The 24,877-nt window shown below is 38.8% G+C and overlaps 1 protein-coding gene and 1 long non-coding RNA gene across 15 annotated transcripts in view; one reads left to right on the top strand and one right to left on the bottom strand.

Annotated features, from left to right (window-relative positions):
- Positions 1–4,095, bottom strand: part of SYT1 (synaptotagmin 1) — a 330,932-nt gene extending 326,837 nt beyond the window's left edge. For 2 of the 6 annotated variants that reach the window (XM_038153158.1, XM_038153157.1), the window contains exon 1: positions 3,837–4,095. The gene's annotated coding sequence lies outside the window, so the exon portion shown is untranslated. Of the gene's footprint in view, positions 1–2,335; positions 3,054–3,836 lie in introns of those variants that run through there. The other 4 variants (XM_038153156.1, XM_038153155.1, XM_038153153.1 and 1 more) reach the window with 3 other exon arrangements.
- Positions 4,096–4,324: 229 nt separating this feature from the next.
- LOC119707768 overlaps positions 4,325–24,877 on the top strand; it is an 88,519-nt gene continuing 67,966 nt past the window's right edge. For all 9 annotated transcript variants that reach the window (XR_005258853.1, XR_005258856.1, XR_005258855.1 and 6 more), the window contains exon 1: positions 4,325–4,676. This is a non-coding gene — a long non-coding RNA (uncharacterized LOC119707768). The remainder of the gene's footprint in view (positions 4,677–24,877) is intronic.

The raw sequence follows: 24,877 nt of genomic DNA, 5'->3' as shown, positions 1-24,877 counted from the left end.
TGAGCCTATTTAGGGATCTCTAGAAAAGAAAAGTGGCATCCCGAGTTTGCAATTCTCTGAGAATTTAGAAGATGGCAACACCACTCCCTCTAGTATGGAGAGGGAGAAGTGTTCAGTGCCTTCTGTTTCAGCAAAATACCTCCAGACTGGCAGAGATAAGAAAACAGGTTAAGAAAAATGGTCAGCTCTCTCATAAGCCATTCATGTGCTCCTCCTTTAGCTACTTGGGGAAAACAACAGAAGAGGCAGCCTCTAAAACATACTGAGTAGACGTTTGTCAAAAGTAGCACACAAGGAGACGTTCTTATCACAGTTCCCATCCAGCTTTCATTCATTACAGGACTCAAACAAAAAACTGGTATTAGTAAATATTTTTACTTTTTTTTTATTTAAACAATAAAAATTTTTCCACATGCTGCTGCACAAATCACCCAGCTAATCCATGCAGTCCCTGAAAGAGATTGCCTGTAGCCTGCTCTTAGCCTATCACCAGAAGAAATCATAAAAAACCCTTGTCGGTTGTCCTCCTCCTAATGCATTCTGCTTTGGTGTCTGGTATTTCTGTAAAAGAAGTAACAGTAAAACCACCCCCACTTTTACCGGGGTGTATGGGAGAGAAGTAGAGCCTACTCTAACAAAGATGATATTTGTACGTAATGATCCTGAAAGTATCTGTTAACCTAAAGCTTTGTTTACTTAGTCTGGCAAATGCTTTTATTTTAACCTCGAGTATCTTTAGGAAATGTCAGCAATAAACACAAATTAATAGTTTGCTCCCTTATCTGTATTTCTAATTAAGTTTTTTTCCTAGATACAGAGTTATGTCTAAAACAAACATTCTATAAAGAATCAAAGTAAAATCAAACGATGAAGTATTTCTCTTTGTGAAACTGCGTATTTATATAGGCATCACCAGCAGAGGGAAGGAGATCATGGTATCCATGCATAATAATTCCTCCATGCTTTTCTTCCAGATATGCAGAAATATTATTCAGTCCTTTTCATCACAAACTTTAATGTCTCTTCCACAGCATGTAATAAGAGGTTGCAGGCACCCTTTATTCAAAAAGCAATTCCCAGTAAAGAGTTTATCTGTGTTTAAACATGCATGCAAATATAAAACTACATACAAATATTTTTTAAATTGTAATCAGACTGCTGAATGGACAGGAAAAGACAACACTATGCTAAATAAGAGCTTCATTTTCATGTAAGGAAACATCAATTAACTGAGTTCTGTACAGCTGAGTGGCTTAAAAACTTCTGCCAAGACACTAAGCTGCTCCTTCATTTTACTTATTACAGCCAACCCTGCCAAAAGACCATAAAAATTGATTTTATGTTTCCGGTGTCTCTATGCTAGCTGGAAGAATATAGATTTTTTTTTTTTTTTTGCCCTAGGTTTCTGACAACAGAACCTTCCCTTATCTCACACCTTTGCTACACTAACCAACACTGAGCATCTTCTTGGTCATCTCTTACATCTGATTTAAGTTATGATGAATGTAGGAAAATATTTCAGATTGTTAAGTCAAACACTGTTCTGTATGGTTTTAAAGGATTTCTTGCCCATCAGTGTTACACAGGAGCCTATATCCCACTTGTACTCCTATGGCATACGTGGCAACTGATTATTTTTCACATTTGTTTTAAGGAAGTATTAGAACTGTTAGTCAGTGAGCTACCTCTTTAAATTCCAGTATCAACCCTTAAAATGGGTTTAGCATCTTTCGCATCAAACATTAATAAGGCTCACTTAGATGCTCTTAATGTGAAGGAAAATTTGGCTTGTATGAAATGGCTACACTGGAACATTTCATGCTTTTGCAAGTGCAGGAGTATGATTATTTCCTACAGTATGTCATTATCTTATGCCCTGTGGTTCTTTTTGAAATTATGTCTTCTCACTCAAGCTGCCTACACTATGTTTTTAAGCTATATAGTTTCAATTTATGAATTGTATGCATGCAAATTTTGAGCAACTATACCACAAGCCAAGTAATATACCACATTTAAGTATATTTCCCTCAGACACTACTAATAGAACTAAACCCCAAAAAGCTTGGAACAAAAAAAGACAGATTTGACTCAAGACATAAAATCAGGTCATTTGTTTCCAAGGCAGACAAGAAAATACTATTCTAGACACATGTGCAATCTCCTTATGCTTCTCCTGAGCAGGTTTTTTTAAGCATGGCAGGAGATGTCATTTCACATCCTCACAAAGCAAATTAGTTCACTGCCCACTTGTCCTTGCACCCAAAAGCTTCCCTCTCCCTTTTTCAGGGACACTCCTAAAACAACTGCCCATCTGTAACTCTAGATGTCAACTCACCAGGGAAAGGAAACTCTCCTTGGGTCTGCATGTACCATCTTCCCTTTCTCAGGATGAAGTAACTCTCTCGGACAATAAAGCAATTTAAACAGTGCGTAACAGATTAACATGCAACATGGATGGCACACTGCACAGCAGCTCTAGGATCAATATCACCGCTGCAGATCAGGAGTCTACTTGTCGTCTACAACACGTATGCGTATCTAAAACTACTCTATTGACCTTTGTACAGAAAATACTGTTTCAGAGACAGCGAAATATTATTGCACTACAACATTTTGCGTTGAGTTTACAAGGTAATAAAGACAGAGCTCCTTCTTCACACGCAAATGGCTATTAAATAAGGAAAATAAAACTTGACATCCCCCAGACAATCAAAAGAAATGATTTATTTGGATGCTAACATCTGCCTTGAGATTGTGGCCAAGTGCTTTTCTGTGCTCATTTAGGACTCTACTTGGAAAGCTTTTCAGTTACATCTACCTAGAGATTTCTCTCTACTGCTTCCCATCTGACAGAAATCACTCAGCTGGGTCTGATGAATAATAGCAAAAGGCAGCTTGTATCAGAGATGATTGAATTACAGATTGTTGAAAGTGCCATAAAGGCTCATCCCAATGACTACATTTAATTTATTTACTATACTGACTACCAGAAGCTAGCAGTCGTTTGATATCTTTATTTCAGAAGGCTAGAAACAAAAGAAATATTAACATTCTTTGTCACTTTCTTACTACTGTACCTAGTAGAGTTTGATAGGCAAAATTAACTTTTAAACAGAGCGCTGATCCCCTACCCATATACCGTGTGCGCCTAAGAACCAGAACAGAACGCACCCAAACCAAAGCGGGGCAAGCGGTACTCGGTATGAAGGAAACAATGTCAGAGAAGATGAAATTGAATGGAAAGAAAACACGTAAGCCTGACAGCCTTTCTAAGTAATGAGGGAAAGGCTTTTGTGAATAGATACGCAAACGATTAGCCGTTGTCCTGCGGTCCGGAGGGGAGACCAGCGCCGGGGCGGGGCACACCGCCGCGCCCCACCGCCCTCCGCGGGGCGACCGCCGGGACAGACCAGCCTGCCGAGGGCGAGGGCACGGCGGTGCCAGCGGCCAGGTGACACCCGGAGAAACAAGTTGGCTCGGCGGCAGCTCCGGATGGAGGGATGCGGAGCGGACGGCTCCCCTCTCCTGCAGCCGGGGCGGGGGGCGACGGCGGAGCTCCGCGGGGGCGGGGAGCACGGGGGGAGTGGGGGGGAAGGAGGGGGCGCGGGCGTCCCCTTTGTCTGTGTCGCCCCTCCCGTAAACGCCCCCACCCCCGCCGGGAGCGCCCCGGGGGCGGGCCCCCGCCCCCCGGCAGTGCGGGCAGAGCCGGCGGGCAGGCGGCGTTACAGCCGCCCCCGGAGCATGTGCGCTCCCCCCGCCCGCGCAGCGGGCAGCCCCCCCGCCCGAGGCGACGCCGCCCGGGCGCGGCAGCGAGCGGCCCCGGAGCGCTGCCTTACCTGGCAACCGGGGCGGGCGCAGCCGGCTCCGTCCTTCAGCCTCTCCCCACGGCGGCAGCTCCCGGGGCGAGGCTGCGGTGCGCGGCGGGGCGAGGGCGGACCGCCCCCGGCACGGCAGGCAGGCTGCCCCAGCCCCCTGCGCTCGGCGGGCTGGCGGCGCGCCGGGCGTTAAGTTTCAGCGGCAGCGGCGGCCGCCGGCGGGCAGGGCGAGGCGAGGCAGGCGGGGCGGCGGAGGCGGCACGGGGGCTGCGCGGCGCCGGGAGCGCCGCCACACTGCAGCGTCTCCAGGAATCCCTCCCGCGAGAGGCAGCCCATCACCCCCGGCCCGCCGCCCTCATTGGCTGCGGGGCGGGGAGACGCGCTCCCGCGGCCAATCGCCCGGCGCCCACCGAGGGTGGAGCCGCCGCGCCGGCCTCGCCCATCCCGCGGCCGCGGGTCCCCGTCCGCCCCGTCGGGCGGGGCCGGGCGGCGGCGGGCGGGGGGAAGGATGAGGATGGGGAGGATGAGGAGGCTATCCCCGCGCGCGGTGGGCAAGGCTGGCATCCCCGCGCCGCCGCGGGGCTGCCGCTGGGCGGCACGAGGCGCTGCGCCGCAAGCCCGGCCGCCGTCGGGCGAGCCCGGTGCCCCGGGCGAGGCGAGGCGCGGCGGTGACACTCGCCCGTAGGTGGCGGGGCGGCGGCGACCCCCGGCAGGCGTAGTTGGTCCTGTTAGCGAGGCTGCGGTGCGCAGCCCCCCCTGTGCCGCCGACCCGGGCAGCCCGCGCCGGGCAGTCGCGACCGAGCGGTGAGTCGTAATTGGCTTCTGTGGCTTAGGCGAGAGCAGACTGTATCGCGTGTTCAGGTAAGGACGTGCAAGGGTTAACCTAATTCCCTTGATCCATCCACTCTGAACTGGAGCTTTGATTAACGTTGGTCTGCAAAATGTAACTGTAACAAATTCAATTAAGGGAAGCACATTTCTTCAACTTTTAATTAGATCTACCCTATTTGTCTCATGTTTAATATAACATAAAAAGTTGCTCAGGTTCCAGAGGGAAATGGAAATAGATTTAGATGTAAGCTTAGCTTTTAAAAACACAACAGACTAAAATTCTTTGTTCCTCAGCATTTATTACTGGTGCATTTATACCATCAAAGATGATAACAAGCAATATTCCTCAAAGAGGAGGAAAACAATTTTACCTGCAAAATTGTAAACATAACAAGGGTGGTATTTCTGTGTTTCCCGTAACCTTTAACTGGTTACAGGGTAGTGAACACACAGGTTATAGCCCAGGTTTGATGCACTACTGTACATGATCCTGCTGGATTACAGTTGTCCAAAGAAAACTTGAGAAAGTAGTAATATATTTCACAACCCTTTAGTTGGTTTCTGTTATTACACTGACTGAGAGTGAAATTTACCTAAAGTACATCTTAATATAGGTAGCAGATGTTGGCGAAGAGACGAGCCCGTATGCCATCGTCAGCAGGTAGCTGTGAAAGTCACGCAGCCCCCAGGCACATCTCGTAGGTGACTTATTGTGCCTTCAACAGAACTGTATTCTGCCATTCCCCATCCATACTTTCATGCTGGGATTTGTGTCTAAAATTCACAGCCCTTTTCCAGTTCAGTTTTTCTGATCATGTTTGTTCTTAAATCTGTTAGTCAGAATATCAGTTTTTCTTGTATGGGCACCTTAGATCATGAGAGGAGAGAAGGAGAGCAAATGCAAAAGAAATTGCGTTGTAAAGCTTTCACTGAGCAACGGAAGGGAGGAACAACCATAATTTAAACTGTACATGCAGAAGTGTCACCTGTGTTCAGATTACCCTGTATTATTTAAAAGGATTGCTGTTTTCTGTGTCCCAGTACAACAGATATCAAGGATTATTTTCTCCAGGATCATTTATCTGGTCAGTTAAAAAACCCACACATTTCAGTGCTAGTAATTATGAGGACTTGATGCTGAGTTCCTAACAGCCACACAGCCAGAAGCCTGTGGGAGTCTGACATTCACAAGGCATGACACATCATATGCTGTCTTAGTATTTGAGCAAAGACAAGAAACATCACTGAAGCCCAATGGCCCTTCCTTAGTGTACAGATACTAAGGAACAGAAATGCTATCTAGCAGTAGTCCTGAAGAGTATACCATCACTTTTGCACTCTCTGACTGTGATACCCCATACACAATTGTTCTGCTATGTTTAAAAAAAAAACAACACAAAAAACCCAGCCACCCCCCCCCCCCAACCAGCTGTTGTAACAGCTGGGAGAGTTTTTGCCTATTATTTTCTGCACTTGGTTGTTTGCAATGAAAGGGTTGCCGCAAAAGTTGCTTTCTTCAGTTTCTTTCAAGTTCAAAGGTTTATTCATCCAGAAAGAGGTTTTCAGTCTAGCATTTTTCATTTCACTTCTGCATTTTCAAGGAAATGGGTAGTTACTATGCAGTCATTAAGTTAATTATACCAAAGGAAGCTGTGAGGCTTGAGGAATGACATTCATATCCTGAATGGACAAGGACGCTCTAGAAGAGCTCAGGAGCCATTTGATGAATGCTTGGAGTGCTAGCCAAATGCTAGCCTCTAAAATCATGAAACATAGATCACTGTACTTGTTATTGTTAACTCTTCCACAGTTGTCTTTAGGGAAGAAGAAAGGATCCTATTATGAGAAAAAAGAAGAAACATGCAAATCCAGAAGAAATTCTATTCTAAGCCTTATTTTGTTGTTTTGTTTGGCATTTTAAAATTTGTTATGTATTTTAATGCATCAGAAGATAATTAATTTTAAATAGTGTCAGCCATTTAGAAGTTCCATCAGGAGTCCTACTATATACAAATGAATACAAATGAAGAACTAGACTCCATTATATTCTTCATATGTCCTGTTTTTGTTTCACACTTTGACGAGCCAAAGTTACAGGAGTATCAGAAAAAAATTTGAATAAAAACCAAGACCAGAAATTATTCCTTGTTTGTCTTTGTCTTTTTTATTTTTTACTTTCTGTATATTGTGACTTCAAGATAGAACCTCAAGATTAGAAAGGAATATGAGCCATAAAAACTAGATTTTGAAAATGAAAGACTCCTGCTTGATCCATAAAGAAAGAGTAAGCCTGGGCCAAAGCAAATGAAACCAATATTCTTGGGCCTATCCTGGCAAGTGTTATGGCATATAAAGAGTGACTGCTAGAATGGCAGTCACTGAACTGAGGCTAATTCAGGAGCAACAGCAGTTGTTACACATTAAAAAAAAAAAAAGCAATCAGGTCTCTGACTTTTTTCTTTTTGTAAGTCACTCTTTGTGTTACCAAGTATCACAACTGCCACAAATAGATGTACAAGATGGGAAGTCAGGTAAATAATGAGAGCAAATCACTGGCAGGTAAATAAGTAAATAAAACTGGTGGCATGTTAATTTACTTACCAAGTAGATCTGTAAACTAACTGAACTGGTTTTGTGTTGCACAAGGTTGCAGATCCCTGTCGTTAACAGAAAAATGCTTTTATTTTGTTCTTCATTATCATGTAATTTACTCCTGTTTATGCTTTGATTTGGTCTTTTCTATCCTCAATTTTTTAGTTTTTAGAGAAGTTCTTTTATGGGAAGGTAAAAGAATTGGGTTTTGCTTAGGGAAATGGAACAGCTTTTAAAATTAGGCTCTGATTGCAGTAGTTTAAGGACATGTTTCTGGAATTTCTTCAAATATTAAATGTTTGTTCTTGATTGTTTTGGTGTTTTTTCCAGTTGACTGGGAATCCAAGGGCTGGTCTGTATAGCTGAGAATTAAACAGTTGGAATCCCATTTTGGTGTTCTGTTGTCACACTCTTGGTTTCAGTAAAGTTTACATAATACCTACTGAGTGTTGATGATGCACTTAGAATGAAAGACACGAAAACAGAGAGAGAAAGCTACATCCCCAAAGTGACAATTAACCTTCAGTAAAATTAATAAATCCTGGAGTAACTATTCAACTATACACAACTAATGGAAGTGTTATATGAAGCAAATCATCTTTGAAGATGATTTTTCTAACAATGTATGTGATTATCATTTGGGTAGAGTGGAGAATAAATGTTGGGGTTTTGTGGTTTTAATCATAGCTAAAAATCAGAGGGTAAAATCAAAGAACTTGTTAGTCCTTTCACTGATGTTTGTCTCAGTTTGTCATCTGATTTCATTGTTTTCTTCTGTTTGATCTGTACACATCTGCTGCTGCTTCTAAGTTGATTAGGCAGAGATGGTCTCTTTTAGTCTGCATTTGTATAGCAGCTGACACTGAGAGCTCCTGCTTTGTGCCCAGGGCTCCTGGACACTGTGGCAGCAGAAATGAAAATGAAAACAGAAGTACTCTGAGGGGGTGTTCAAGTGTAGCCAAACCAACTTGCATATGCTTCACACAGATGTCAGCTATGCAATGCGTGAAGTGATCTGAGTCAGTGTCAGTCTGTTCCCCTGTAGATGGTGCCCCTAGTTCAGGGATTCTCTTTTGGGTTGTCAGATCTGCCTTCCTAATCCCCCTCCCTTCTTTGAAAATCAGTTTTTGCCAAAGAGGTGCTCAGGATGGTACTCCAGGAAAAAATGTTTTTCGGTGAAGGTAAGATGACTGGACTGAAGTCCCAGTTCTCTTTTCAGGCACAATCTACTGTATAAACTGACAAACTACTGAACTCTTAGCTTCCAAAACACCCAGATATTATCAATCTCCTTACCTTATGGCTCTCTCCTTGTAAAATTTCTAATCCACAGTTAGTATATGCATCACATGGATGACTGTGTAATAAAAAGAATGTGAAATGTCATTTCTAATTTAATTTTGAGGAGTGACCTTGCAAAGCAGGTGGAAGATCTGTGTAATGGCAGTCAGTGTTACCTCTGAGGAGAGGGTCGAGACTTAAAAAATGTTTTTTCAAATCACTATGAGTGATTATCACAATGTGCATGAGAGAGCGCATTCCATGTCTCCAATACAAATTAAGCATAACTCTGTATGGAGGCACTCAAATGAATTGACTTCTAAGTGCAAAATATGCTTATATTTACACCAACCTGAGAGTGGAGTGAGGGTCAATAATATAAGTATCAGACTATAGCACTGAAATAGAGGTAAAATCTTAAGGCTTCAGACTTCCTAGACTTCGTGTCTCTAATTTGAGATGTCCATGAAACCTTAACTTTGCAGCAGACACATAGCAAAAATGCCCCAGGAGGCCAGCCCAGCCATAAAGCCTGGTAAGTTCTACCATCTAACTATGCAGAGTAGGCCAAGAACTTCCAGGTGAATTTAAAATGGTATAGAGTTACTAAAGAACTAATAATTGTATTTTAAATTTCAGAAAATACTTCTGAATATTAGTAGCATGATAAATAATTCTCAAGGGAGTTTCTTTTCATTTAGCTCACACTGTCATTTAATTCATAGTAAAATTACCTTAGTATTTGAATTTAAAATGCCAAATCAAGAAAGTGTATTATTTTTTTACAGTAATCATTATTTCATAATAATTTCTGTCTGTTTAAAAAATTTATTTACTTCACTTACAAAAATGCAGTCACTGTACATTCTGATATCTAGACTTTTATTGAGCTTAAAAGCTTGCAAACCACATAGATAAATGAGCTGAAAATTAGGCTTCACTAATATAATTAGTAGAAAAGATTTTTTGAATTTTGCTTTCTTCATAGCAATATCTTAGCCAGTATACAATATGGTAAGCTAGCATTTACTCTGGCATCTCTGTCTGTCAGAAACATCATTTTGTTTACAAACTAAAATAATTGTTTTGTTTGCCTTATTGCTTTTTCTATAGCATATGCCATAGCCTTCAAATTGTGTGAGTATAAATTAGAAGGAAAGAGAGCTCTCCAACTGTTTTGTTAAGATGATAAGGTCAATAGTAACATCTCTTCTGCAAACCTTGATAGATATTTATCCAGGTCAAAGCTGAATTTTTATTCATTACAATATGTTAGTGAAAAGAAGGCCTTTCTTGCTTTTTAAAAAATTTAGGCAAAGAAAAATAAATCCTACCCAGTGAACCTAATTCTCCTCACAGTTAGGTATAAATCTGTAGTAAGACCTGCTGTCTTAAAAGCGGTTTTCACGACTGTTATCTTCTATAAATCAAACTGCTTCAAAGTCCTGAAGAGGTTAATGTAGCAATGCATAATTTTAATTCAAGTGCTGAATTTAAATACCAAGTTTTAAAGTAACAGAAACTCCAGTTGCACTCTGGGGACATAGTTTCTTCTTTACTCAATAGTTCCTACTTAGTCTGGGGCAAGGTCATCTTCCCTAGCTGCTCATAAATCTGTATTGAGAATCCCCTATAACCTTCCTAGGCTTTTTGCCTTTGGTCTCTTCACTTGCCAGTCCTTTTACCTTCCTTCTCAGTCCTTTCTGTTCATCTGAGAAGATATTTTGGGATAACATTGCCAGTCCACGTGAAATGGTCCGAACGGTCGCAGGCATCCTCTTCAGCCTGATGTTAGATCCATTTCTGCAAGAACCAGGCTTGGTTCTTTTCTGTTAGGGATGGAGGTGAAGTCTGCAGTCAGAATTATGACAGGTGATGAGGTACAGTAATAAAGTGGTTCCTTGCTTAGGAATGGAAAGGTCATTAAATCATTGGTTTGGTTTTCATTCTTGTTTGTATGTGAACAGAAGTAGCTACTAAGGAATGTTGCTTCCTGGATTAAAAAAAAAAAAAAAAAAAAAAAAAAAAAAAATAAAAGCAGACTAAAAAGCAATTCAGGATGGGGATAATAAAGGTTCTCATCACTGGAAGCTCGTCTTTGCCCACACTGAGATTGGACTAAGAGTTTGCTAACTTGAGCTCAGTGATTTGATCCTAGGGAGAAGTTCAGCCCGAAGGAGTATTTGGCACTAATTAGTTTAGGGATTTTGGCTAATATCTCCTTGTCCTTTAGTGTGGATTTTCAAAGAAATGGTGATTTCATATGGTCTTTGATGTTGGAACTCTAAATTAAAATGTTCTTTCTGAAGATGAGAGCCTAGATTAAGTTATTCTGGGACTTCAAGTGGACTCCTTCATTCCTTCCTTTCTCCCTTCTGCTGGAATCTCTGGCCTACACTTTCCCACCATAATCGCAGAAAGGCATTATCATCATTATCATCATTATTCCCTCATAGATACAAAGGTATCTGCAGAATAACCTCAGGGATTTTTTAGAGCATCAGTCATTCATCCCAAGTTTAAAAAGACCTGTTCAATGCTAAGACCTGTTTTTTTATTAGTTTCCTCTTCAGTTTGGCTTTTCTTCTGAAAATTATTAAGCTTTATCTCTGACCTAGCTTTTTTTTTTTTTTTATCTTTAGTTATTTTTTAGGGTTTTTTTATTAAGGAAACCAGTCATGCCATTTTCATCATACAAGGGTTCATAAAAATGTTTACATTTGACTTTTTCCAGGAGATTAATATTAGTTTTCTTTACATTCTACTCTTATCAGACTCTTGTTTGATTTTTTTTCTGCAGTCACTTCTAAAAAATCCTTGATGGGTTTCTTTTGAGGAAAAAAGGTTATTTGCCAAAGTTATTTATATAATTGCCAGTTTAATTACAATCTAATATCTCATTTACTGTGAGACGCTGTACTCTGCAAGCTGACCTGTGATAGATGGTAGCAGGCACAGTGGCAACAGATTCACCTGTGTATGAAGCTGGGCAGGCTCAAACTGTTGTGAGCAGATCTGCCCTGAAAAACCACAGTAGCCCTCTAGTAATGATCAGGACATGAAAAATTCTCTGACCAAGCCTATTGGGAGTGTTTCAGTATTGTGGTGTTTTTACACTCCCAGTTTTTGCCATGGATGCATAGTCCACTGACTTTCTGTACTGCCTATATGTTGGTGAACACATTCAGTGGCTGTCCTTGAAAGGCATCTCAGACCATGAGTACAGAGACTAGCTGATGCTTTTGACATATTTTGTCTCACTTCATTATGGATGTTGTCATATATCTGGTGTCAGCTTACAAGGATCTCAGAAATCTCTGTGCCTTTATGGAAGGACCTCCAGAAGGACCTCCAGTCTGTAATGCCAGACTACAGAGAACTGTATTTGTAGTATGCAGAGGATCCACTTGAGGTTCTGTTCCTATTTCTGGTGCTGGTTAGAGAGTTCTGTGAGAAAAAAAATTTGATGCCTTCACATGCTAAATTTCATGGCCATGAAGGTTTGCTGCTAATGACATATAGTCATGTATCTCTAAAGTAACTGAGGTTATGAGAGACTTTCAGGGGTCATCTGTTCTAACCACATGCTCAAAGTAGTTCCTGATAGAACAGCTTCCTCAAGGCTTTGTTCAGTCAAGTTCTGAGTGCTATGAAGGATGAAAGATCTCAAGTCATGTAGGTGGCCCTCCAGACCTCCTCATAATGCACCAGATGTGGTTTTACAAGTACTGAATAAAGGGATAGATTTCTTGCTTTGACCTCCTGGGTCTTCTCTTGCTGACACTGCCAAGAATATAGTTGGCCACTTTTGCCGCAACACCGTACTGCTGATTATGTTCATGACTGAGAAACACAGCTATACACTGAGAAATTGAAAGGCTGTGCATATGCATGTCCATCCTTGATCAGAATCAGCCAAAATGGGTCAGCTTCCCACACCTCTTTCATGAATTTGGTGTCAGAGAGTCCATGAACCAACCTGTGAGGGGCCACAGCCATCCCTCCTGATAGAGAGAGGGGTGAGAGAGGGATGGCCACAGCCATCCCTCCTGATAGAGCTGTGTCTCCTGGGGTGGTGGTCCACTGGTCATATGAACACCATTTATTACTTTAAAAAGTTGGGGAAGCTGTATAATACCTAGAGGAGTATAGGGATTCTTCAGAAACCATTCAATTATGGATGATATACATGAGGTCTGTGAGCAAATTTATGATCTTGACAGTAGATTCTCCTAGCTCAAACTAATGATCAGGAGTGACTAAGCTTGAAAGGGTACTGACATCCTTCTAAGATCTGGAGCTTCAGAGAGGTAGACCAAACACTTGGAAAATGCAATTATTCTTGTCCTGAAATTCACTGTCATCCTGAAAATCTACTTTAAGCTGTTCCAGGCCTGGAGATAGATGTTTTTCCACTATCTGAAATTAATTTCATTTGTCCAAAGTTTCCAGACAGCAAAGAACAGATTGCACTCATGCAGCTATGGCCCAGTCTGTCCTGGTAGGAGGTTAGGATTTGCTTAAAAGTTTTTGTCCTTTTTCTTAACATGGAAGAGTGGAAATGAATGACCACTCACTTGCAGGATGTCTGCAGAGCAGACTTAGATTGTTATAACGCTCTATGGCCTTTGGGAAGCAGAGAGCTACCGCCTGTATTTGGGGCAGTTACAGCATGTGTTTGAAACAGAAATTGAGGGTCAATAAATGCAAAATAATGGTCTATAATTACCTGTAACCACTAAGAAGATATTGTATTGAGGGGAAACCAATCTGGGACAAAATCTGCAGACTGCAGCAATGTGGATGCAGCTCAAGTGTACACCAAATACAGACTTAGTCTATGAATCACCTTTGCAAAGTGTGTATACTTAAGGTATACTTAAGACGACACTTCATGTAGCTCTAGGTTTTTTAATTCAGCTTTTCATGTTCATTCATATAATCCAGCCTTGGAGTACATATCTCAGGACCTTTTCCTTACTTACTTTTTGAGCTCTCTCATTATATATTAGAGATTTCCTTTCCAAGCAGTCATGCCCAGATTCACACCAAGATGGGATAATGGTACTTACATTTTCTACAATTAAGTGTTACGAGGTCTGTGATAACTTATATACTTACCTCTATTACAGCAGTAGGAAAGCCTATATAGTAGTAATAAAGCTAGTATAAAGCAGTAAAGCTAATATAGCAGCATTAGTGATGAAATTAATTAATATAAAAGTAAAAACAGTTTATTTTCTAAAATAAACCAAAACAGTGTATAAAGTAAAATAAAACAGTAAATAAATTAGCAAAGCTAGCATAGCTGTAATAGTATAGTATTAAAGATATGTACTATAGCAGTAAAGGATATAGTAAATTCTACAGTGAGGTTACTCTAGTAGTAGTAAAGCTAGTATAGCAATTAAGAGACTCTTCTCTTGGCATGGAGAGTGAGTTTAAAGTTTGCTTTGGAATTGGGGTTTGTACTGTCTGGAAAAAGATGAAAAAGGCTCTTTCTGATAGTATTCTTTTAAACTTCAAGGCGTTGCTGGAATACCCTGAAGCAACCTGAAAATATGCAAAATTCTTTCACTTTCACAGTAAGAACTACATTTTTAATAGTTTCAGTAACAATTCCTCCTATAATATTTTCCTGCAAAAAATTATGTATGTTTACTCTTCTAATTAAAAAATATTTCTAATGCATTTTTTTCATGCTAGAAAGTATAGCAGAGTAATCTTTGCCTTCAGGTCATAACACTTGAGCCAGAACTGGAGAGTTGGCTGAACTGAAATTCTCTTAATAAGCCACAGAAAAATGACTAATACAATGATAATCTCTGCAGTTCTTGCTGGAACCATCAGCACTATCTGAGACTGAATATTATTACTATTCATCATCAATATCCTCTGCCTCAGGATGTCATTTCTAAGGTGATTTTCTCATCACTATTTTTTTTTCATTTTTGGTTTCTTATCTTGTCTTCTTTATCCTTGCCATATATTTATAGGTTCCACACAGGAACTGTAATTACACCTTTTCTTTGCTCTATGCTTTCAGCCTCTAATGCATTGTATAATGTTATAGTCCCAAAGTAGAGGGGTAAGAATCCACTAATGTAAACTTTTGGGAAGGTTTCCAAAAGTACATTCTGATTTGAATCATGTAATAAATTGCACTGACATACAGTTAAGCTTATAATGGTGTACTAAGATCTTTCCACAGATAAAACAGAAATATGGGACTTCTGTGACTTAGAATTTCTAAAAAATGGAGCTCTTACTGAAAGAACACAGGTAATCTGAAGTCTGAGAATGCCTGTGATCAAAACTGAACATCCATTTTCTATTGGTATCTAAATGTAGGTTTAATGGCTTAAATAAAGGTCATTCTGATATTTTCTGGCCTTTATTCTTCCTAGTGTGAGAGAGATGTTTGGGTATGGTAGTACAGGGGTTCTGTTTGCCTTTTTTATATCATTTTCCTTTCCATGTCTTGTTTGTATTTAGCTGTATCATTTTACTCCAAGTTCTCTAAAGTTCTTGCCCTATTTTTCCTTCTCTAACCCTGTTTGTAATATTTAAATTGCATTTGAACTAGACTTTCTGTATCTGACTTACTATATACAGATTGCATTATTTAGCCTAAATTTTCCATTATGAAACTCCTCAAAAATCTATTGCTCATAAGATGACTGACAGTTTTGGGACATGTTCTTATTGTTTTCCATTTGGACATTTTAACTGGTCTCAAGGCAGATTTAATAGAACCCACATTTCTCCAATTACAACTTATTTAGGAGTGTAAAGCTAGTTTGATCTTTGACTATCCTTTCTTCTCAAATTCAAACCTCTCAGTTAAATGCCCTAATTTTCTTCTGATTCTTTATATATTCACTTGATGGCACTGACCCCAAGAATGCTGTCCCTTTGCTTGGAACATCCTATTCTAGCAGTCTAATTTAATGTCAGCCTGGCTACTCAGAAGCTGCTGAATATATTGAGTGTATGGCTGCTCAGGAGCTGCTGAATCTCAGGTTTCTCTCTACAAATTGCCTCTATATTTTCGGTATCCCTTGACAGATACCTATGCATTATTCTGCTTTAACCCAATGCTTATAGTAAAAATATAATTTTAAAGTCTTTATTATTATAATTTGCTTTAAATAAAACTTACTGCTTTTTTAAAAAAATCGAAGAAGCTCAGATGTAGATGGGCACAAAACTGCTGTTTGTAGCAGCAAAAAGTTATATATTTCTGACAGTGGTTTCACTTGTTTTCACATCTCAAGGATTCAAGTGGGCTCTTACCTTGGCAGAACCAGTTTGCTGTTAAAACTAAGGCAGATTTGAAACCTGCCAAAAACCAGAGATGTGTGCTCTGAGAAAGGTAATTGTGCAGTGGGAAACAGAGCCACAGTTTTCCACAGTGTCAAATCTACCTAAGAACAGAGATCCAAGGTGCTTTTATTGATTCTCAGTCTCTGCTTAGGTGAAGAAAGAGATCCAATCTGTAGATGACCAGTGGAACTGTGCTGCAAATACAAGATGGCAGGGATGTGGAGGAGGACACTGAAGACTCTGTAAATTCAGATTACCATATTATAGCTGTGTCTGTGCTAGGATGCCCTGACTAACACAGTTTTTATTGAGGTTCTGTTTGTATGATGTAGGTAGGGCTCCAGGTCATAAACTGTTCTCCTGCTTCTGGGCTTGAGAAAGTGAGCCTAAACCCATCCATTACCCAGGGTCTTGACTGAGAGATCACATTCACATCAGGGCTGTGACCTCTTCAGACTGTGTCTGCCATGGCATATGTAACAGGAATATCAATCAGGAAAGATTTTTAAAAGTTTAAAAACTGATTTGTGTGAAACCTGTCCCAGAACCTCTCAGTAGCTCCCACATGGAGTAGAACCACATAGCATCATGCTTATAAAACAAACTCTCAGATGTTTCCTGTTATTAAAATGCTAGTGATGTTATAGCACTAGAACACATTTAGCATAATTGTTTTGCATTGGCATCCATAATTTCTGATGTCTGTTCTGCATATCCTTGTTTTTGATTCCACCATGATTTCCGTCTTCTCTTCTACCATTTTTGTTCTTTCAATGATTCATTCAAGCTTGCAGTTTGAAAGTCCATCTGCTTATTTTAAAAGCAGATCTTTCTCTTTCCAATCAGGAAAAGAAAGAGCAGAATCAACATAACGTAGCTGGAATTCAGGTAATTGCATATATATTTACAGAATACAGATGTGTTCCTTTTCACAGTCAAAATTTATAAGCCAGTTTAATAATGACTGCCCCCAAAATATGCATGCTATCATTGCAGGAAACAAGCTGTTTTTTGAACAAATTATGTGGAATGATGCATGACAGGAGTCATGCAGATTAAATTTCATTCCAAATGAATATACCACATTTCATTAATTGGTAATATTTCAAATGCACAGTTTTACAGAACCAGTAGACATTGGTATTGTAATTTGCTCTTAGTAAAACAACAAATAGAAACAAAAACTATAAAATTCAGCTTCAGACAACTCATTTTCTCTTGGCATTGAGCACTCTTCTCAGCTCTACTCTGAGCCTTGGGATTTTGTGAACATTTCAGATTTGTTTTTTCACTTGTTTTACATTTGCAGCTAGCTTAAAAACATTATGCAGTAAAGCTTGAAAAAACCAGCACCCAAGTGTCAAATAACACAAAGTGCAATCCCCAAATTCATGTAATTTTCTAAATTTAATTTTCAAGCCCGTCTTTTAGGATTTGGATTTATTTTTAAATAGTTGCAGTACTAAAGATTCTCAAATTCTCATCAATCTAGTCACAATACCAATATACAAGAATTGATGTTAGTTGAACTTATAACAAATCATTATCAGAAAGGAAGGATGAACAAAAAGGTGTTTGCATGAATGGGTCACGTATTTTGGCATATGCTGAGGTAGCAGTATTGCTTTATTACAAAGATTAATTTTTAAACTCAGTTGAATGCCAGAAGGCCAATTTTTATGTTTCTCTCAAGAAAAAAAATTGTAAGATTTTCTTCTTTACCTTTCCTGTTATATCTCAGTAAATGTGGCTGCTTTCTGGTGATATAGAGCCCCGTTGCTTTCCCTGGTTTGAGGTTTTCTTCTCCAGTTTAGTAACCTGTTCTTGTGTCCCTAACTGTTTGGATTCTCATGACATTTGTTTGGTCTAGAATTCATGCATTTCTAAGGAGTCTGCACAGAATCTGTAAAATACAGTTGACAGGACCATAGGTGTTTTCATATCCTTTCGTTTGCATATATCTGTAATGGTTCTTAACCATTTGCTTAATCTTTGCAATTTCCATCATTTCACTTTGCCACAAGTTACCCATGAGTTAAGCTGGAAAACAGGCAAGATTAAACATTTATACTGTTTTGTATCTGAATCATGTGGGAGAGATGAAAAAAGCTCTTACTATCTTCCAAGTATTGTCCTTCTTTGCTGTAACCAAATTATATTATCTCATTAACAAATTTAACCTCTTTCACTTTGAGACTACTAGAATGCAAAATTCTTCCCTCCATGCAGATGATTTGCTCAAAAGATTAAATTGGTCTTTCTGAGGAAAGCAAATGCATCAGCACATCTATACTCAAAGGATCAAAGCAGGAGGTATGTCTCCTTAATGAATGATTTTGAAACTTCTAGACAAAAAAAAAATCTCAGTGCAATTAAAAGGAATGCTGGAAGTATAGGAAACAAAAGGCTGCTTATAGAAATATGCATCAGAAAGTGTAAGAATAATAAGATGAGGAAAAAGCTAGAAGAGAAAGCTTGGCTGGCTACAATAGACATCAAGGGTCTTGAGCCTAAACTGGGCTCTCATGGATTTCTGGCTGTAAATGCAGTTTTCCAGATTGAACCTGAGTTTGATAACTCAGTGAATTAATAATCAGCTCCTCTCATCAGGTGTTCACTGGTGAGCAGAAAATCTATTGGCCTTGTAAGCAGGGCAGGTATTCAACCAGGAACGCTCTAGAGATATTTTTAAAAGGGAAGTTTTTGTTTCCTTTCCAAATAGGACTTTATTTTGGCTTATCTACCTTTACTCTGATCCCATGCCATTCTCCTCTTTTACCCTTCCCATTTTCCTTCTTTGAAATAATTTTTTGTTAGGATAGCTCCCCAAAATATTCTTGATTCATTGATGTTGGGAGAAAATGCTGATCTGTTTTAATCAAATTCTATAGGAATGTATTTGTTTCAGTGAAACTACAGCTGAAAGCAATTATGGGCTCCAATTCTGAATATCTGTAACAAAATTAAATTTTTTTAAAAATCCCAGGAGCTTTCCTAGCTACTAGGTTTTAAGTTAGTGGCACTCTCTTGGGAATTGAGGCTGCAAGTTCAAGTCCCTGTTGCATCCAATTTGGAACTGGAATTGGAACAGAAAATTTGATCTAGGTCATCTGCATTTCAGGCAAGTATCCTGCTCAGCAAGCCAAGAAGTCAGCATCCCTTATCCAACAAATATTTTTCATTTAATGAAGTCTTGAATAGGAGGGATTTAGCTTCTTCCATGCTATGCAGAGGAGACACTGGTACCCGGCCCCCCATGCTCCCCTTCCTGTCCTGAGCCATGTGGCAGGGTGTTCCAAGAACAGACTCAGTTTCAATAGAGCCATTCTTTTCTAGTAAGTGACTATCAAAAGCCTTGCTAAAAAGACCTTTAGCACTCCATTTGGCACTCCTGAGAAGTCTTGGGCTGCCACTCTCTCTGGCACTGCAGAGATGTTCTGTCTTGTCCAGAGATAAAGGCAGAAAACATGGAGAGGTAACTGAGGTTCCCCATCCCCCCTTGATGCCTAGCCTAGTAACAGCCCAACCCTCCATTCCCTGGTCCAAGGCTAGAAAATAAAATTTGTACCCAGATAATAGAAGCAGCAGAACTTGCCTGAAGCAGTTTTTCTTTTCTTAAGGGAAAAGGCTGGTAAATGGAAATTTAGAAGTTCGACATCTATTTGAAGTATTGAACTCTTGTGTTTACTTCATTCTCTCCCTGGATTTACAAGTATGAGCTATTTTCATCCAAACTAGAAGAAAAAGCAAGGCAAACTGGCACATGTAGTAACCAGTGTCTTCCTTACTCATATAGGCCTGTTATGAAGGCCTATTTTAAGCTTCTCTTTTCTCCCGAAAGATATATTAAACTCAGTTTTTAAGGACTTTACAGTATAATCAAACCATCTCAGCACAGCAGGAATACACGTATTTTTTCCCATATTATTAAAAATCTACTTTCAAATGTCTTCGTACACCATTGCATTTTGGGAATTCTGGAGATTATAAATAAAAGCATCTTTGTTTCTTGAAAGAACCTCTGGGCAAGTTCTTTCAAAAGCAGCTCCTCTTCACAACATTAGAGAATTCAGTGTAAAGTTCACTGTTACAGGAAAAATATTCCTCCCATTTATCAAAAGATCATTTTAGACACATTAGTTTAAGACATACCTTTAAAAGGTTGAGTGTTTAGAAAGGACAACAATACCCTTTGTTTTCTCAATCTGTATGTTTGTTTTGCCACTTTCAGGCCGTACCTTTACAGTTTTGTTCCTTGTTTACTGATTGCATGTATTTTCTAAATGCACAGAGATCAACCTGGAAGCACTATTTGTGCATGACCTTATCTCAAAGTGCCAGATGAATATAGACAGGTAGCAAGAAAGCCATGTAAAAAGTAAAGATTTTCATTTGCACTTCCTGACAAGTCTGAGAGATGGGAAGGTATTTGCTTAGTCCTTCAGTGAAAATTTGAATCATATTCTCAAGCAAGCCTGATGGGAAATTCCTATTAGGTCTGCCAGCTTTGTCTGTTGCATGAAATGACAGATTTGTGTTCAAGTAAGACCATTAGGATTTCAAAGAAAATACTGGTGATTTGAGAAATTTAGCTGAAAGTTCTTGGCTTACTCTGAGGTGTTAAACAATTAAAGGTTCACCCAAATGTAAAAGTTAATGACATATTCAAAATGTCAGCTAAATGATTATGCAAGCCACTTTTCTCTAAAGTTTTTTGATGTATGACAGGTGTCTACTACATTTCCACAGCAGAATGATGACCAATACAGAAAATGGGAATTGATCATAATTGCTGCTAAAATGGAAAGATGATGACCAATGACCTTCTTCACTGATGTGAACAATAATGATTACTGTGGATAAAATATATACTTTCAGGAATGTGGCTCACAATCTGAAAATCAATAAAGAGAAGGTTCAGATTCTGCTGCCTGTGAACTAAATATTTTGCTGACCAAAATGACAGCTTAATAAGCAGATCTGTGAGCTGTGGAGTTTTACAGCTTTGCACTTGGAAACCGGTGAAAAAGTTGGAATTGAGACTTAGTCTTCACATTCACTGTGTAATTTCACAAACAAACAAGAGAAAATGAGGATTTTTTGAAAAATAAGAGAATAGTAATTTATCAAAAGAATGTTTCTTTCTCTAAAGAAATGTTGACTCTCAATTATTTTCAGATATGGTTTCAGCAGGAAATTAAACACTTACCTACACTTCTGGTAGTAAAAAAAAAGTGTAACCATGGCTCTTTGTATACAGATGTTTACAAAGAACCCTTCATTAAAGAATTTGACCCACAGGATCAAAATGTAAGATAGGTTTTAAAACAGCCATTTCTTAATTCAATGAATATTTATCTTGTGCCATATAAAAGCATGTGCGTGTTGTAGCTCTTGCCAAATGCCATTAAATTAAATTAAAAATACATACACTGTTCTTTTTCAGAATCAGTGGCTTCACAGAGTATTAGAACAGGAACTCAAAGAACCCATTGAGTTCTGTTTTAATTTTATAATATTCTGGTTAGTAATGTCTATTAAAACATCCATTAAAAAAGCATCATGCTAATTTAACTGGGAATATATAATAGATGCTGTTTAATGCTCCCATTAAGTTAATGCTAAGACTTAGTGTCTTCAATAGATGTTGTTATTAATGATATCTTAAATAGATGCTATTATTAAAAAGAGTAATGCAACATTAATTAAAAGCAAGCTAGGACTTCACTGTCAAGAGAAAAACTTCTTACCCAATAGACACCAAAATATTAGCAGTAGCAAAACATTCTCTTGTTTGGTTCACTGTCTTCTACATTCTACCATTATTTTCCCTTTAGTGTAATGACCTCAACTGCACATTGTAATCACATGATATGTCAAATGGATATAAAATATATGCTTCCACAGTGATGTAATGCTTCTTGGTTTCTATCTCTTTGTTTCTATTTTTAAATTAGTAAATGCAAAGTTTAAATGAACCAGAAAGTATTGATGTCCAAATATTATTTTATGGTAATTTCTGTATTTATAGTCTGTATTAAATTATGGATGCATATCGGTTTTTATATGTGTATATATTTCTGTGTACTTGATGGCATACATTTATTGTTTTGAAAACCTTTTTTTAAAAATTCAGTCTAATTCATAAAGCTCATAAGTCTGTAAAGCTACTGAAAGGCAAGAAATGGCCATGTTTGAATGCTGTGAGACAAAAATATTCAAGCAGGTCTCATCACACATGCCATGATGGAGCTGGAGCAAGTACAAGACAATATGGAAGCCAAAAGCCATGGTTTCTTGCAAATACCACACAATAATAAACCTTAGGGATTATATCCATGCTACTATGGCTTTTCTCCACCTTGAAATGCAAGCTAAAGTACACTCATCACCAGGGTCAGAATAATATAAGTTAGTTTTTAAGCTTGAAAGTCATTGCTTTTCTCTGTCATCAAAGACTGGAAAAACACTGAGCAGAAACGAATACATGAGAAGGAAAATATCATGAAGATAATGCTCATAGTCACATCTCCAATAGGGAACAAGATTCACATCACTTTGTAGACTCATATTTCCTGACATTTGTCCTAGCAGATTATGATCAAAGAAATAAAGCAGTGGCTGGGAAACACCACAGGAAGGATTAAATTAAATGATTATGTAAACTACCAAAGGAAGACTACTTCCACTTGCATCCTGACCGCTAGAAACCTTTCAGAGTTTATTTAGAGATTGACTCTTTTCCAACGTAGCAGGGTCTTGTTTAGGGATCCCCTGACAATTTTAGCTTGTTTTACTGGGCATGCACTGCCCTGCAGTTACCATCTCCTTGAACAGAACTGGCTGTCAAACCAGCAGCTGCTGCCTGTAGCCTGTTCACCAGTGCCAGCCAGCAGGAGACCATGACTGAACTGCAAAGAAGGATAATATCACATACAAAATCCACTAAAGTCATATTAGGTTGGTACATGATTAAAAATCTCAGATACAGTGCTAATGGGAACCTCTGTACTAAATCCTTGTATTTCTAATGAAGAATTATTTCAAGAAAGTAAGAGAGCTTTGCGTTTAAAAGTGAAAAAATAAAAATGACTACCCTCTTTTAACCCCAGTTGCTTAATATATTTCAGGCAGGGAATTCAATCAGCAAAAGCTAAGTGATTTGAACACTGAAAAGATTTTTAAAACTGATTGGACAGGTTTATAGCCTATGTAAAAAGAAATAATCAAATCATATTCATGTGCTAAACTGATTACCTTCAGCTCCAGTACTGTGCAGCAGGCCTGGTCATGAGGGAATGGGAGGAGAGCTGCAAACACTGGGCTGACACTGCGATTTTTGCCTGATAGTAAAGCAGGGAGAAATCAGGGTTGACGCTCACAGTAATAGACCTTTCTTTCAAGAAAAGGATTATCTGATGTTTGATAAAAATACTTCTTTTAGATTTCAATTTTCATTTTGCTTTTGCTTTTAGAATTAATTACAACCTGTTGCAAAAACAGGAATAATATATAGGATACTATTTGTCAGCCATTAACCACAAATATTTTTAAGAACTTTTTGGTTTTTATCTTATGGGCTCTCCCTTCTCTTCACTCTCAGCAGAGAAGAAGATACGTTTTTAACTTGTCCCTATCTCATACAACCCAAGTTATCCAAATCCTTGTGTTTTGTGGGATCAACTGCTCAGGGAGCAGAAGGGGAATACTAAATGTTAATTGTGCTGGTTTCAGACTTTGCTTCTGTTTTGAACATCTACACAAATGAAAGTAATGAAGAATCAGATTCAGTAACCTTTTACATGCAGTTTATAGAGACTTTTTTCAGTAGGGAAAAAAATTAACTCATATTATTAATGATTAATTCGTAACTTACCTGTGCTGCCTGCATTATAAAGGGAGGAGTAGGTAGATGCTGCTGTGTTGAGAACTAGCAAGTAACTTCAGAGTTTAAAGGCATATTAATTTAGTCTCACCAAGATTTTCTGAGATGACTGGGTGAGGAGCACACTTTATATTTAATTAAATTACTAATTTTATATTTAATTAAAACTGAGTGTTCCCTTACCCCGTGTTTAACACACGTATTCATAACTTTCGAAACAAAGCAATAGGTGCTGAAAGTATATGAACTAACATTATTAGAAATTTTGTAGATTTGTGATATTCTCTTAAAAATTTGCGAACACAATGTGTATAAAGTTTTTTGTCAATAATCTAAGTCATTATTTTGAACCATGTGTTCAAAACAGCATGCTTTTATACAAGTTTTGGAAATATTTTACCCAGCCATGTCACAAATAATAACAACAACAATTAATTGATTTTATTTAAAATTTTGTCTCTTTCAAAGAGAGGAAAAATTCCAATTTGGGTGTTGAAAAGCTGAAATAGTTATTAAGCTCTAAAAACAGTCATTTTTCAGCTTTGAAGCCAGTACAGATAGTAAAAAAATCAACATCTTATGCATTCTCTTTCTGACAACAAAATGCCTAATCTGTGGTACATTATTAGAACTAAAAAGCTCCAGCAAATGGCCTAGAGAACAGAGGAATTCCTAAATCTGATGGCTGAGTCATTCTCTTATTTCATGGTTCCTCTCAGGATTAAAGCACACTGCTGATCTATCTGCAAGACAGGGATTTACCATGCCAAATCTTTCAGGACAAAGTTGATTGCTTATTAAGGATTCCTTAATTTTGGTGGTCAAGCTCCTCTTGAATCAAGAGTTGGAGCTTTGAGGGTTGGCACTGCAGAGCAGCATGGCTGTTACAGAAAAGCTGACCATGGGAAATAACCTTGGGTTGTATGATAAAGATATGATTCATCTTGTACTCATAGGTGAAAAAAAATGCATTGAAAGATAAAGAAAATTTTATTACAAAAAAAAAAAGTATTCCCTCTCCAGAGGAGAAACTTGGATAAACTTTGATAAACTGAAGATATTTCTCAGTATTAAAAGTCACATTGAGGACACCAGGACTCACATGTGAAGGAAGATTTAAATTCCCTCCAGTCAATGGATATAAAAC

This window comes from Motacilla alba, chromosome 1A, assembly GCF_015832195.1.
Source record: "Motacilla alba alba isolate MOTALB_02 chromosome 1A, Motacilla_alba_V1.0_pri, whole genome shotgun sequence".
Classification (NCBI taxonomy): domain Eukaryota; kingdom Metazoa; phylum Chordata; class Aves; order Passeriformes; family Motacillidae; genus Motacilla; species Motacilla alba.
This window is presented reverse-complemented; position numbering and strand designations above follow the sequence as displayed.